This window comes from Protopterus annectens, chromosome 14.part0, assembly GCF_019279795.1.
Source record: "Protopterus annectens isolate FY-2018-M chromosome 14.part0, PAN1.0, whole genome shotgun sequence".
Lineage (NCBI taxonomy): Eukaryota > Metazoa > Chordata > Ceratodontiformes > Protopteridae > Protopterus > Protopterus annectens.
In genome coordinates this window covers 771,746,276-771,761,247 of record NC_056748.1, presented here as the reverse complement: position 1 = coordinate 771,761,247, position 14,972 = coordinate 771,746,276, and the positions used below count along the sequence as shown (strand labels likewise).

Below are 14,972 nucleotides of genomic sequence, written 5' to 3'. Positions count from 1 at the left end.
GCAAATAAAGACAATTTATTCCCAGTCTATGAAATAAGTTACCACTGAAGGTCAATTAAAGTGAAGTAGTGCCTTGACTACTTTAATACCAGACATTATGACTGAATGGAGATGCAGAAATTTATACTGGGATCATCTTGTATTACACACCCACACATATATACTCACTTGGGAGGCAAACACTACCAAGTACTTGAAGGAGATGAACTTAAGTGCCTGCTTAAAAGATTATATGGTTACCCAGCTAATGGTCTTCACAACTGCTTGTCTAGTATTGTTCCTGTGTTCACAGACTAATCTGCACACTATGAACTGTGCCTTTTTTTTTTTTTTTAACCTTCAGCATCTACTGTCACCTCACAGTAAGACGTCCGGTTAGATTCTCAGCTAGAGCGCCTTCTGTGTGGAGACATGCGTGAATGGGCGTACCTTCATTGAAGGTTGTGCGTCAGGGCTGGCAACTCGGCACGTAAAAATCTACTGCCAATCATTAGCGGACCGGAGTTCTGCTGTGCCGACCCCTAAATGGGAAAAGCCGAAAGACAACAACCTTCAGCATCTAACTCAAACTATTTTTTTAATGGTAAAAATAGTGAAAGTAAAAGTACCAAAAATACAAGGCAAGTGGGCCCTGTGGCCATTTACTCCTTCCAGTACCCTCCTCTATATATTACCTCCTTTTTTCAAGGGGTAAAGACCAGTCATACAGTGGGAAATCTGTGGATCATTTCTGAAGAAGAAAATGTGCAATGCTTAATTTTGAGTAGAAGTTTGTTCCTGACAGAAAGGGTTAAGCATTGAGCAACAAACTGCTCAGTCCCCCCCCCAACCAACCCCTCTCCCCCACCTTTTATTTGTTGAAGTAGGTTTACATTCCAAGTTCTAGTGTTAATGGAACTGACTGAGATAAGAGGTCTTGAACTACTGCATCACTAATGATATGAAGAGCAAGACATAGATCACCCCTAAGGAGTCTGTAGGGCACTGAAAAATGGGACAGTGCTTCCAGCCTCCCCTGGTAGCTCTTGTTTTTTAAACCTGTGATCTTTTTAGTTAGGAACCTCAGGGGGGTCTTTTCAGCCGTTTAATACGACTAGTAGGAGACATCTCAAATGGGCACTATATTCACTAACAGGCCTGGTCAATATGGAACAGAGGAGTAAGCACCTCCACAGATCTACATGAAATACTTTTTGCAATCAGCTGCATCAGGTTAAAGGATTTCCTAAGCACTGCTGCAATGTAATGGTCAAAAGGCATAGGAAAATTGCTCAGTGTCTCACCACATGTTCATTTTGAAGTGGGGTTTTGCTGACACTAAGATGGATGACATGACAAAATGTGACAATACTGCACTTTTTAGCATTAACCAGTACCAGTTGTTGACATATGCGAATTCCAGTTGGAGCTTCTACTAATCAGTGGGGAACTGAGGATGACACCAAGTTTTCAGTCATCTACAAACTTAACTAACCATAGATCCCCATTTGTGATTTGGAGATCTGCAAAGTAAAAGTTTAATAGCAGGGGTGCCAGCACAGAAATCTGAGAAGCACCAATGATCACCTTAATGATTACAGAGGACACTCACCACCCTTACTGCATATATTCTATTTTTCAATCAATTTGTTACCCACCTAAATACATGGGAGATTAAATCTGGAGGCCAACATATGCTGTATGTATACCATGCTCACGGTCTGCAGGTTATTCTCTCAAAGAAGTTGACCAGATTAGACAGGATCTTCCATGGGGTTGAAGCCTTGTAAGATTTTGACATTATTAAATCAGTTATAATATGCTCCATAGCTTTGCAGAGACAACCAATCAGGCTAATGGGTCTACAATTTCCATGGTCAGTGGTGGGTCTACCTTTATGAAAAGCATCACAACACCTGTGTACCATACTTTAGGGGCTAAGTTCTGATTTAATAGCTGAAGAAGCAGTTCAGGCAACTGAGTATATCATCAGGTTTCATGGATTATTTATTTTTTTTATTGGAACAGTACCAGGTGCTTTTGGTTATGATAGGAGGTTCAAGATTTTGTGGGATACGTGGACTTTGTATAGATGTTTTGGTGGAAATGTCTGCTCTGAATTAGTCTGCTAGTATGTTGACTACTTATACTGGATTACAGTAGGCAGTGCCATTAAAAGTTCTGAGCTACACCGGGAGTTACTCCATGGTTTCCTAATGCAACTAAAGGCAGACTTCTTTAGCTTTGATGCTAATCTAACCTCATGGGATGTCTATCACAAGTGTTTTTTTTTTTTTTTTTTAAGTTCCTTAGATAGCTATTTAATGCTAACCCTGATCTCTTTTCTCTCTGAGCTACACAATTCAAGCAGCTTTGTTCTATTTATACATGTGAACAATTAAGCAGTTTCGTTTGGATCCGATACGGACTGCTAAGACAATGTATTTGTCTATGTGCACATAAGAGTTTGGTTGCTTAACTTGCAATGAGAGTATCTTGAGTAATATGGTTATATTTGAATTTTGAGACTTCAGCATAGATTTGTAGGACTGTACTACTTGTAGATTTTGGAGGTATGTTACCTGTTTGTGACTGGATTTAACTGGATAGGAAAACTGGGGTGATGGCTGATATTGATGCCACTTTGGCAAGGAACAGGTCAGGAATTTTTCTCTAGTGAAATCCTTGATAATTTAGTCCTGGGAGTTTTTAGTTACTAAAAAGACAAAGGAATTTGTGGGTGTAACTTAGAGGTATAGATATCTCTCGGTCATTGAGTAGATCAAATCAAGATATTCCATTATCCTAGGAGAAAAAGTTCATCCAGTATATTTAAGAACCTAGCACGTTTTTCATAAGAACACAGAGGGGTGCTTGTAACATGCTGCAATCTGACAGTCGACCCATTAGTGCGATTTAGATCTCAAATTAGTTCGGTTTTTGGGTCTCTATGGATCTACATAGAAGTGATGCAGTCCCTGATAAATACTGATGATCTCCCATAGTTACTATCAGGCCAAAAGTTGTGGTAGGCACAGAACCCTGGAATGAAGGGTGTGCTTTCTGTTCTTTTAATCCAAGTTTAACTCATGTGCTCTAAATGCAGCAGACTCAAGAACAGGCCATTTCTTAAGACTCCTGGCATTCCAAAGAGCCACCATGAGAGGGGCAGATGCTGGATTTGTTTTTATTGACAAGATCCATTAACTGGACTTGACTAAAAAAGGAATTATGGAAGCAGCACAGGCTTTAACCTGTATGCAGAAGCCCTAGAATAAGAGGGGGGCAAGCCATCCCTTGCAAAACAAGAGTAGTTGTCTAGCATTTTAGCCCATGCCATCACATACCAGATTCCCCTAAACTGATACAGATTTTGCCAAATGTTGAAGCCTATCAGCTCTTCTTTGTCCTTTGGCAACATTCAAGAAGAAAATATTCTGCTTAAAGCCATGGTGCTGCCTGCATTTGGTTTATTCTGCTGCCTGCATTTGTGGCATGAATACAGAACTCTTGCATCTCTCTGAATATCGCTCAGGGTTCTACGAACTAGGGTCACATCAATATAGACCACCAACATGTCAAAACCATATTAGTTTGGCTTAAGGGTCTTCAAGGCCCTTGATAGGTCAGAGATCCTACTTCCTCAAAAGGCAGCTCACCATCACCCTGCTTTTGTCCGGCCTGGTGAGACATGGATAAATGTGTCAGACAATGGAGTCACCAATCACTAGTACAATTTTAGAAGACTGGCATTTAGGTACAGTATTTATGAGTGATTAAATTACCCAGTGACCCTGTACTGTGCTAGTGCCAATAGGTACAGTGTTAGATTTATAGATTAGGTTCATAGATTAATACCAGGCTAACTGCCTTTGCGAGACATTTTTAAGCCTAGCCAATTATCCCCTGTGAGATTCAAACTCTGTACCTTGTGTTTGTAAGGCAAACACCTTAACCATTAGGTCACCCTCCCAACCCTAATACTAAGCTAACTGTCCTTGTGGACCACTTTAAGCCTAGCCAGTTACCCCATGTGAGAATCAAACCCTGCACCTTTTGTTTGTAAGGTAAGCACCTTAATCATTATGCCAACCTCCCACCCAGAGCAGACCTCTCAAATGACCCTAATTTGGAGAAATGTTACTATTTCATGCCTTATTTACCCCTGCACAGGATGTCCCTACTTTTGGAGGTATACCCCTATTTTCAACCTTGGTTTACCTTTTCACATAATTTTATGAATTCCCTTATTCCAAGAGTTTTGAAGCAGTTTACTGCACAGAAAACCACACAAGACCAACTTGCTTGTGACCAGAATAATTTAAATAAAGAAGGTATACATCATCGCTCCCTTTTTCTTATTTAATTTTGCAGTGGTAGAATTTTGCACTGCAGTTCATTTTACACCATCTCTTTCGTAAGGTTATATTTTTCCCATTATTTTTCACTCTTTTTAAAACACGTTTCTAAGCAATAACCTGCATTCCTACTAGAAACAAGAAAAGTTATGTGCCATTTAATATTCAAAGTTTATGCTACTTAGACGTTCATAGGAGGTTACTAAGCTAGCAGCCCTAGAGCCTTTACAAGCCTAGCCACATTAATCCCAAGTATTCCCATTTGTTCTTTTTGGGTAGTTCGCCAAAAAAAATTCATGAACACAGTGGATCTATGCTCAACACTGGCTGCCCCTGTCTATGAGGGCATGGGTGCCACCCCAGGGGGAATTTGCTAGATCCCATCCAATTATCTAGGTTGCGTTTGAATACGGTCAGTGAGCAGCTCTGTTTTACATGAATAGGAAGTCTATTCCAGAGAAGCAACAGTCTCTGGTAGACATATCTATCTTTCCAGCATGTTCTGATAATGTCACAGGCTAGGTTGAGATCTCTAGAGCAAGTGACTTTTGTCTCATTTGACTTGCAGATGTGCAGTATTTCCATTAGGGCAGGGTCGGACATTGCCCTATAGTCCATGTGAAACTCACCTCTCAACACCCTGTAAGACAGAGTAAAGTGACAGGGCTTTTGGCCTGTCCACATAGATCATGACTTGGAGTCCCTGTATTTTCTTAGTTAGAAATCGGAGGTCTCTCAAGCTGTTGCAGGTGTCTGGTGAAGTACATGCAAAAAGGTTTATTATACTCTATTAGTGGTCTGATGAGGGTCAAGTACAGTGAAGTTACAGCATCCCTTGACCTGGACGCTATGCCCTTGCTTACGAGGTGCACTACTTAGAAAGCTTTCCTTACCACTGTGGAAACTTGGTGGTCAAAGTTCAGATTGTTATCAACCTGTGTTCCAAAATCTCACACCACTGTGTTGGAACGCGAGGGTGGGGGTGGCTGGTGCTGTCAATATTGTAATTTGTAGGGAATTCCATTTTGCCAAAGGGAATAACACATTTTTATTTTGCATTTAGGCTTTGGCACCATTCATTTGTGTTCTTGTAATATGCTGACATCATTGTAGGACTGATTGCAATCATAAGCGAACTTGGTGAGCCAGCAGCCATCTACTTTAGCCCAGACTTCTGAGAAACAGATGACAGTAAGGGGCCCAGCAGAGACCCCTGTGGTACTCCACTGGTGAAAGTCACCAATTCTGATGTTCTGTCTGTGAGCCAACTGACTACCCATCTAGTAACTTAGGGGTTAATCCCCAGCTGGGAGAGTTTCTCAACGATACCAGAGGGTGGATTGCGTCAAAAGCCTTGGTAAGGTCAAGATAGGCTGTGTGCACTGTCTTACCTTCATTCATGGCTTTGGTGACATTCTCAAAGAAGTCTACTAGGTTTAATGCACACGATCTACCCTTAACGAAGCCAAACTGGGCTGGGTTCAGCGTTTGGATGTAGTCTATGTCCTTGTTAAGGCACACGATAATTCTTTCAATAGACTTGCAGACAAGGCTGGTCAGACTTATGGGTCTGTAGTTCCCAGTGTCAGTTGATGGCCCCCTCCCCTTTGTGCAGGAGAATTACTTTTGCTGTTTTCCATTCTGCAGGAACATAGCCAGTTCTGAAGCTACGATTACAGAGAACGTCAAGCGAGTCCACTAGGTCCCGTTTTAGATTGTTCAGTAAACAACCTGGGACATTATCTGGTCCCACTGAGCTTGTGTTTTTGGCCTTAGCAAGCATGCAGATGACCTGTTCTCTAGAAATAGCAGACAGAGGGCTAGTGTCAGGTATGCTTTGGGATATGTTAGGTGGGATGGGGGGGGGGTGAAGTTTGTCCTTAATCTGTCAGCTAGCAGGTTGGCGATATCTTCAGTTATAGTAGGCGTGATCCCATGTACAACCAGGCATTCACTTTTAGAGTTCAGGCATAATTAAAGAATGCCTTAATATCCTTGGCTAGGGATACTATTTTAGTTTCGTAATCTGCAGAGTAATATCCCTCCTGTTTTTGGACAACAGTTTCTTCCTCGTTATATAATCTGTTTATACTTGAAGTCCACCACAGTGGCTTGTTTTTACAGGAAGAGATCTGGTCAGGTACAGCAGAGTTTACGCAGCTGCTTAAGTGTTTGAACAAGGCATTTGCATACACTTCTACACAGTGACCATTGATTTCTGCGATCGCAGGTGGTATGAAGCTTTTTATCCCATCACTTAATAGGCTGTGATTAGCTATGGCAATTTTTTTTTTATAATTTTTGTTCCCGTGGGGGTGTCCGTTCCAATAGTTACCTCAAAAGAGATCGATTTGCGGTCTGATCAAACCAGGGAGGGCATCACACATGGGGAAGTATAGTGACCAACCCCCCATGTTGGTGAGTACTATGTCTGGAACATTACAGCCACTAGTGGAGGTGAAGACTACCTGTTCCAGAACATTTGTGAAAGTCCAGGAACCTCTGGGCGAGGGTGTTTTTGCTAGTTTATGTCCCCTAGTCTATGGGAGGACAGTTGAAATCACCCATGACTAAGGTGTTGGGCTGTATGACGAGGAATTCCAGTAACCTGAGGTAAGCAGTGTGCTTATCCTGATTCATGGTGGTCCAGATATTTAGCTGGAGGTTCCTACTTTTCAAAGGCCTTTTCCCCCTAATTTCAACGTCTACAGGTTGAGAGGTATAATGTGCATTCCCAGACTACTTTATCAGGTTGCGGGCTTAGGCAGAGACTTTATAACAGCACCAGTGGATGAAAGTTTACTGTGCATTAATGGAGAATACAGTGGTGGTTTGAGAGAGATGTCTCCAATCTGGCTAAATAACTGCATTGCTCACACAGATGGCAATAATTTTCTGTGAACATCAAGCAACTGTGAAACCAACAGAGTATACCAAGTGCTGTTAAGCTGGCCTTCCACGTTAGTCCAAGACTACAGTAATTAACAGATACTCCCATTTGTAATCCAAAGAGAAGATAAAATAAGAATACAGCTTAAAAAATAAATAATTTTGTAGTGCAAGAAGTGGTAAAATTAACCCAGCCACTGGGGATGCACAAGCCAGTGCATTTCTTTGTGCCGGTCCCAAGCCTGGATAAATGGGGAGGGTTGCATCAGGAAGGGCATCCAGCATAAAACCTCTGCCAAAAATGACTGATGCGGAGAACATTTCATAATTACATACCGGATCGGTCGAGGACCGGGTTAACAACGACCGCCACCAGTACTGTTAGCCAACAGGGTGCTGGCGGAAATTGGGCTACTGTTGGCCGAAGAAGAAGATGAGGGGGAAGGCATGCCCGAAGGCAGGAAGAGAGGAAGAAGGTTAGGAGTGTAGTACTGAGGGTAGGAACTTTAAATGTTGGCAGTATGACTGGTATAGGGAGAGAGTTAGCTGATATGATGGAGAGAAGGAAGGTTGATATGTTGTGCGTGCAAGAGACCAGATGGAAGGGAAGTCAGGCCAAGTGTATAGGAGGCTGGTTCAAATTGTTCTATCATGGTGTGGATAGCAGAAGACATGGGGTAGGGGTTATCCTAATGGAACAGTATGTCAAGTGTTTTGGAGGTGAAGAGTGTGTCTGATAGAATGATGTTTATGAAGCTTGAAATTGATGGTGTAATGATGAATGTTGTTAGTGCATATGCTCCACAAGTTGGGTGTGCGATGGATGAGAAAGAAAAATTTTGGAGCGAGTTGGATGAAGTGGCGGAGTGTATACCAAAGGGTGAGAGACAAGTGATTGGAGTGGACTTCAATGGGCATGCTGGTGAAGTGAACAGAGGGGATGAGGAAGTGATGGGTAGGTATGGTGTTAAGGAGAGGAATGCAGAAGGTCAGATAATTGTGGATTTTGCAAAAAGGATGGACATGGCTGTGGAGAATACGTATTTTAAGAAGAGGGAGGAGCATAGGGTGATGTACATGAGTGGAGGAAGATGCACACAGGTGGATTATACCCTATGTAGGAGGGCCAGATTGGAGACTGTAAAGTGGTGACTGGGGAAAGTGCACTTAAGCAGCATAGAATGGTGGTCTGCAGGATGATTATGGTGATCAAGAAGCGAAGGAGTGTGAAAGCAGTGCCAAGGATTAAATGGTGGAAGTTAAAAAAGGGTGATGTGAGGTGGAGTTCAGGGAAGAGTTAACACAGGTACTGGGAGGCAGTGAAGAGTTACTGAATAGCTGGGTAACTACAGCAGAGCTAGTAAGGGTGCTAGGAAGGTGCTTGGTGTGACATCTGGACAGAGGAAGGAGGAGAAGGAGACATGGTGGTGGAATGAGGAAGTACAGGAGAGTATACAGAGGAAGAGGCTGGCGAAGAAGTGGGATTGTCAAAGAGATGAAGAAAGCAGACATGAGTATAAGGAGATGAGGCACATGGCAGAGAGAGGTGGCCAAGGCATATAGACAGTTGTATGAGATTGGACACTAAAGAGGGAGAAAAGGACCTGTACCAATTGGCTAAACAGAGGGACAGAGCTGGGAAAGATGTGCAGCAGGTAAGGGTGATAAAAGGACAGTGAGGGAAACGTACTCACAAGTGAGGAGAGTGTGTTGAGTAGATGGAAAGAGTACTTTGAAGGGCTGATAAATGGAAGAGAATGAGAGAGAGAAGGTTGGATGATGTGGGGATAGTGAATCAGGAAGTGAGGCAGATTAGCAAGGAGGAGGAAGTAAGGACAGCTATGAAGAGGATGAAGAATGGAAAGGCCACTGGCCCAGATGACATACCAGTGGAAGCATGGAGGTGCTTAGGAGAAATGGCAGTGGAATTTTTAACCAGATTGTTTAATGCAATTTTGGAAAATCAGAGGATGCCTGAGGAGTGGAGAAAAAGTGTTTTGGTACCTATCTTTAAGAATAAGGGTGATGTGCAGAGCTGCAGTAACTACAGAGGGATAAAATTGATCAGTCACAGCATGAAGTTATGGGAAAGAGTAGTGGAAGCTAGGTTAAGAAGGGAGGTGATTACTGATCAGCAGTATGGTTTCATGCCAGGAAAGAGCACTACAAATGCAATATTTGCTCTGAGTGTGTTGTTGGAGAAATACAGAGAAGGTCAGAAGGAGTTGCATTGTGTCTTTGTGGACTTCGAGAAAGCATAGGACAGGGTGCCTAGAGAGGAGTTGTGGTACTGTATGAGGAAGTCGGGAGTGGCAGAGAAGTATGTAAGAGTGGTACAGGATATGTACAAGTGTAGTGTGACAGCGGTGAGGACTGCGGTGGGAGTGACAGATACGTTTAAGGTGGAGTTACATCAAGGATCAGCTCTGAGCCCTTTCTTATTTGCAATGGTGATGGACAGGTTGACAGATGAGATTAGAGAGGAGGCCCCATGGACTATGATGTTTGCAGATGACATTGTGATATGTAGTGAGAGTAGCGACCAGGTGGAGACTACCCTGGAGAGATGGAGATATGCTCTAGAGAGAAGAGGAATGAAGGTCAGCAGGGCTAAGACAGAATGTGTGTGTGTAAATGAGAGGGAGGGTAGAGGAATGGTGAGGATGCAAGAAGTAGAGGTGGTAAAGGTGGAGGAGTTTAAGTAATTGGAATCAACAGTTCAGATAAGAGTAACAGTGAGTGTGGAAGAGAGGTGAAGAAGAGAGTACAGGCAGGATGGAGTGGGTGGAGAAGAGTGTCAGGAGTGAATTGTGACAGATGAGTACTGTAAGAGTGAAAGGGAAGGTCTACAAGAGGGTAGTGAGACCAGCTATGTTATATGGGTTGGAGACAGTGGCATTGACAAAAAGGCAGGAGTCAGAGCTGGATGTGGCAGAGTTAAAGATGTTAAGATTTGCACTGGGTGTGACGAGGGTGGATAGGATTAGGAATCAGTATATTAGAGGATCAGCTCAGGTTGGAAGGTTTGGAGACAAAGCAAGAGAGGCGACATTGCGTTGGTTTGGACATGTGCCGAGAAGGGATGCAGAGTATATTGGGGAAAAAAAATGCTAAGGATGAAGCTACCAGGTAACAGGAAAAGAGGAAGGCCTAAGATAAGGTTTATGGATGTGATGAGAGAGGACATGCAGGTGGTTGGTGTGACAGAGCAAGATGCAGAGGACAGGAAGAAATGGAAACAGGTGATCCGCTGTGGCGACCCCTAATGAGAACAGCCGAAAGAGGATGATGAAGAAGTGGTAAAATTAATAAGACTAAGATGTATAAGAACAGCTCAATAAACAGTACTGGGCTTGAATCCACTTAGTAGACAGTGCAGGAATGCAACTGCAGTCTCTTAATGAATGTGGTAATGACAATACTTGTTTGTAGAGAATTTGACAGTGGAAGAGCCTGTGTCTACTTGGTACACTTGCTATGCAGCACCCAGCACAGTTTACACCAGCAAAAAGACTGAAAGAAACCGAAAACTATCTAGGAATTCAACCGAAAGTGCCTACTTCCAGAATACAGCAACAGTTTTTTGACACGGTACCAGTTAAGTAATGTCTTTCGGCTTTTCCTGGTTAGGGGTCGCCACAGCGGAACACTGGTCCGCTTATGACTGGCAGTAGATTTTTACGGTGCTGAGGTGCCAGCCCGACACCAAACATTCAACGAAGGTACACCCATTCATGCAAGCACCTACCCGTATGTCTTTCAACGTCACTCAACCAAAGGGAGGACATGCAGACTCCCCAGAGAAGCCTTGCTCCAGATGAGAATCGAACTGGAGAACCTCTTGATGTGAGGTGACAACGCTAACCGCTGCACCACCGCGGCCCAGTGAAAATTTTAAGACTGCAACAAAATTTAAGAAAAGCAGAGGAAAACAATAAATCAGATGGCATAAACACTTTAGTGATGTAGTAACAGCAAGGCCCATATATATATATAATAAAAATAAATTTTGACCAAACAAAAATGAACACAACACTTAAAAACTGTATTAATTCACTAGGATAACTTGACTAAAGTGAATGCTTCCTTCACTGATGCCAAGCAGTACAGACCTGGATGTTATTTTTCTGAAACGGCAAGTTAAGTACTCCTGCTTTTTCTATTACCCAAGGCAAAGCGAGCAGCTAGGAACATACATTTTGTACTCAAACATTTCTGTTGCCCCACCACCCACCTATATACAAATGGCATTATTTTCAAGTGGTGTCATAAATGTTTATTAGGTAAGCATGTTTTCTATAGATCTACACCACAGGAAACAAATATGACACTTCCAAACAATTTGTGCAGCCATAAAATTCAAGACAAATGCTCAAAAATGTACATTTGATTTAGGTACACTGCATTTGCCCAACTACAACGCCAATCTAACATGTTTACCAGCTACCCCACTTTACCAGTCTTTTCTTCTTCAGCAACTGAATGAGGAATATAATGAGTCTGCGCGTCAGTTTAAAAGGAATGTTATCAGTGTAACCCCATATATTCCACTTCACATTAAAAAATGTACTCGTGGATGTAGCAAATACGTCTGGTAATAGAACACTCATGCGCCGTTTAGACTTTAGAAGACGCCCAGGGGGAAAATACGGTCTCGTAGACAATGTTCTCTATTTTTAACAAAGACACCACACTGGCAAACAGCTAAACTACCATAAATAATTTTTAACCAGAGGTTCTTTCTTGCGTCAGTAGACAAGTACAAGTTCCTGTCCTTTACCCAGCTAATCGATCATTAAAAACCGTGAAAGCCTGAAGTTTAAGATCAGATAATCATGGTAACTTTTTTCCCCTCTCCATTAGTAAATACTTTACTCGAGTTGTGAAAATAAAATTAAGTTTTGCTCACGTTCTTCATCCGATTAATAAAACATACAACCACAGGAACTTGACCTTTTCAAGGCAGCTTGCCTGTTTAACTACCGGTGCAGAATAATCGGCGCACAAGGCCATGGTGTTCTATATCTCATTATCAACTCCAGATAACAGGATGCATAAAGTTATGCATCTAAAATACTTGTGATGGTGGCGTTTATCATAAATTATACAGTTTTAGGGGGTAATGTGGCTATACAACAAATTCATCTTGCTCGCAGAAGAGTGCATATTATACTGTACTAAAATGTACTCTACTGCAATTAAACCCAAACTAAGAAAATCTCCAAATTACCGACTTTCATCCCCACACTATGCAAAACAACGAACAAGTATCACAAAGTCACAAATACCATTCTCATTCGTTTTCTGTTACCCCTCCTCCAGAGCTTATGATAACCATACCAATAACCACTTTGGTTTACAGCAACCAGTATTTACAAGACAAAAATCGACGTGTCACTAATAAATTTATTACTACAAATATCATAAACACATTTTATTCATCTACCACAATCATTAAGCTTATCATTATTGAAAGCATTCCATCTACATCTATATACATAACTCTATCAATGTATATAATACCTTGCAATCTGTTATAACCGCAATTTCACATTATTTCAACAATTTATACTCACCTAACAGCCTACAATACTGCCCCTCTATCCTAAAACCACTAGCAGACAAGACCCACCTCGCGAGATTACAGACGCACTTTGCTTTTGCTATTAGGCTTCCGTTGTCGGGGTGAAAATAAAGTTTTACTGAAAGACAAACCAAGCCCTTGCGTGCCTCTTAATTGTCTGATTTTCGCAGAATGTCCTTATTTTTGGTCTGTTCATCTTAAAATATGTGTTTTTCTGGCAAGTCATTGTGTGTTGAACATCACTAAATAAGGGCTTTGTCCAAATTTCTTGGCCTTACAGATTAAGAGGTTCGGAAAATATGATACCCATTTAGTCTGTTTTTCGTGACGTCACTGCCGTGTAAGACGAAGGGGAACATCCTCTTTTTCTGTCCGTGATTTATTTTTACTGTGTATTTACTGTTATTTTGCAAAAAAATAAATCTACCCATTTAACAAAGTCTGATATTCTTTCTTTTTTGAAACAGAATACAGGAGTTTGTACGGTGTGTTCCAGATTACCAGATAATCAGTTTGATTTCCGGATAGTCTGGGAAAAATGGATAGAAGCAGGGCCGGTGTTAGCGTTTTGGGGGCCCCTAGCAAATATCAAGAATGTCAAGTTGGGGGCTCTCTGGGCACTTCCAGTCAAAGTATAACCCTGTCACTGCCACTTCTCCTATCCATCCTTTTTTCTCATACTGCAAACTTTTAGGAATAATACACACAGACTGACCTGTAGCTACAGTGCTCTTACAGACTGACCTGTAGCTACAGTGCTCTTACTTTACAACAAGCCTATGTACCGCACTGTAATGGCCCATTTCACAAAGGGGCATTCACAGTTGCTGGCATTTAAATGTAAGAATGATACATTACAATAACTCTTATGTGCAGGGCTGGACTTAGGTGAAATGGAGCCCTAGGCACTGCCTACTGTTTCAGCACATGCCCCAAAACACACACACATGCATGCACGCACAAATGCATATACACACACACACACACATACACATACACACATATCCTCCAGTGCTCCCCTCTGTTTCTTCCCATCTTCGGTTCCCCACACCAGGCGCATTACTTTCTTCTTCCATTTCTCACATTTTACAATTCTCTCTAACTTTTTTAAGAAGCCATAACTTTATATATGCTCTGAAATGCTTTTTAATTTTTTTTTTTAATTTTTACACAGCCTTTTTATCCAATGATAGCTTGAAGAGAAATTATGATTAAGGAAAGAAATTCCGTGTTGTTGTTCAGCTTTATTTTCCATGCATCCTTTCAACAGACCTTTCCTGACCAAGACAACACAGTAATAACCATTTAGAAGTAACTCAATTAAGCTGATGCCCCCAGAAAGCTATACGGGTTATTGATACTCTAAGATGGATTCTAGAACATTTTCCAACCTTTTAATCCAACAGTGGCCTAAACAAAAGTCATGAGTAAGAAGTATTTCAGTCTTATTTTTTATTTCAATGACATAAGTTGTGCTCAAGCCTTAATGTTCAAAGCTGACAAAATAATAGCTCATAATAAACTAACAAGCCAAATGTTGTGAGGATAGACGGATCCTGTTTGGGAATACTGCCTGCTTCTCTAATCCCTAAAAAAGACAGCCACTACAAATACATCTGTTGTTGGATTGGGATGAAAGCAGAGGTTCACATGGTCATTGTCATGTATTTCAAGTGACCGCTGAAATGCATATATATATAACATGCCTCACTCTTCATCCCTAACCCTCAAAAGCAACCAACCTGTATACATGCCTGATGTGTGATTGCAAGGAAAGTGGAAAAAAAAAAAAAACAATAATGCTTGCAGTAATGTGTTCTACTTTGTTGCTTCTAGAGAGTGCACTCCCCCTACAGGAGCTAAAGTAACTTTCTTTGTACACCTCTGAGGTCTATGAAAAGTAAAGGAAACAACGACCACACAATTCCCCAGCCCCCCACATAACCTACAGCAATTTTCTGTACATTTACGTATGAGCAGGGTCGGTTTTAGAATGAGTGCAAACTGAGATCAGAAGCCATTATCAGTTTTATCCCAACAGGGTCACATCACAGTCCTGTTCAGTTTAAAGAGTGTAATCAGAAAATTAAAGCATTTTTTTCTCATAATTTTTCCTCAACCAGAAACAGCTTTTGTGGGGCCCCCACAGAGTCAAAGATGAA

At 41.7% G+C, this 14,972-nt stretch overlaps 1 protein-coding gene across 3 annotated transcripts in view; it reads right to left on the bottom strand.

Moving 5' to 3' along the window:
* Nucleotides 1-13,094, bottom strand: part of NCOA4 (nuclear receptor coactivator 4) — a 248,031-nt gene extending 234,937 nt beyond the window's left edge. Inside the window, exon 1 of one of the 3 annotated variants that reach the window (XM_044056514.1) lies at nucleotides 12,803-13,094. The gene's annotated coding sequence lies outside the window, so the exon portion shown is untranslated. Of the gene's footprint in view, nucleotides 1-12,749; nucleotides 12,768-12,802 lie in introns of those variants that run through there. The other 2 variants (XM_044056509.1, XM_044056513.1) reach the window with 2 other exon arrangements.
* Between the last annotated feature and the right edge of the window lie 1,878 nt (nucleotides 13,095-14,972).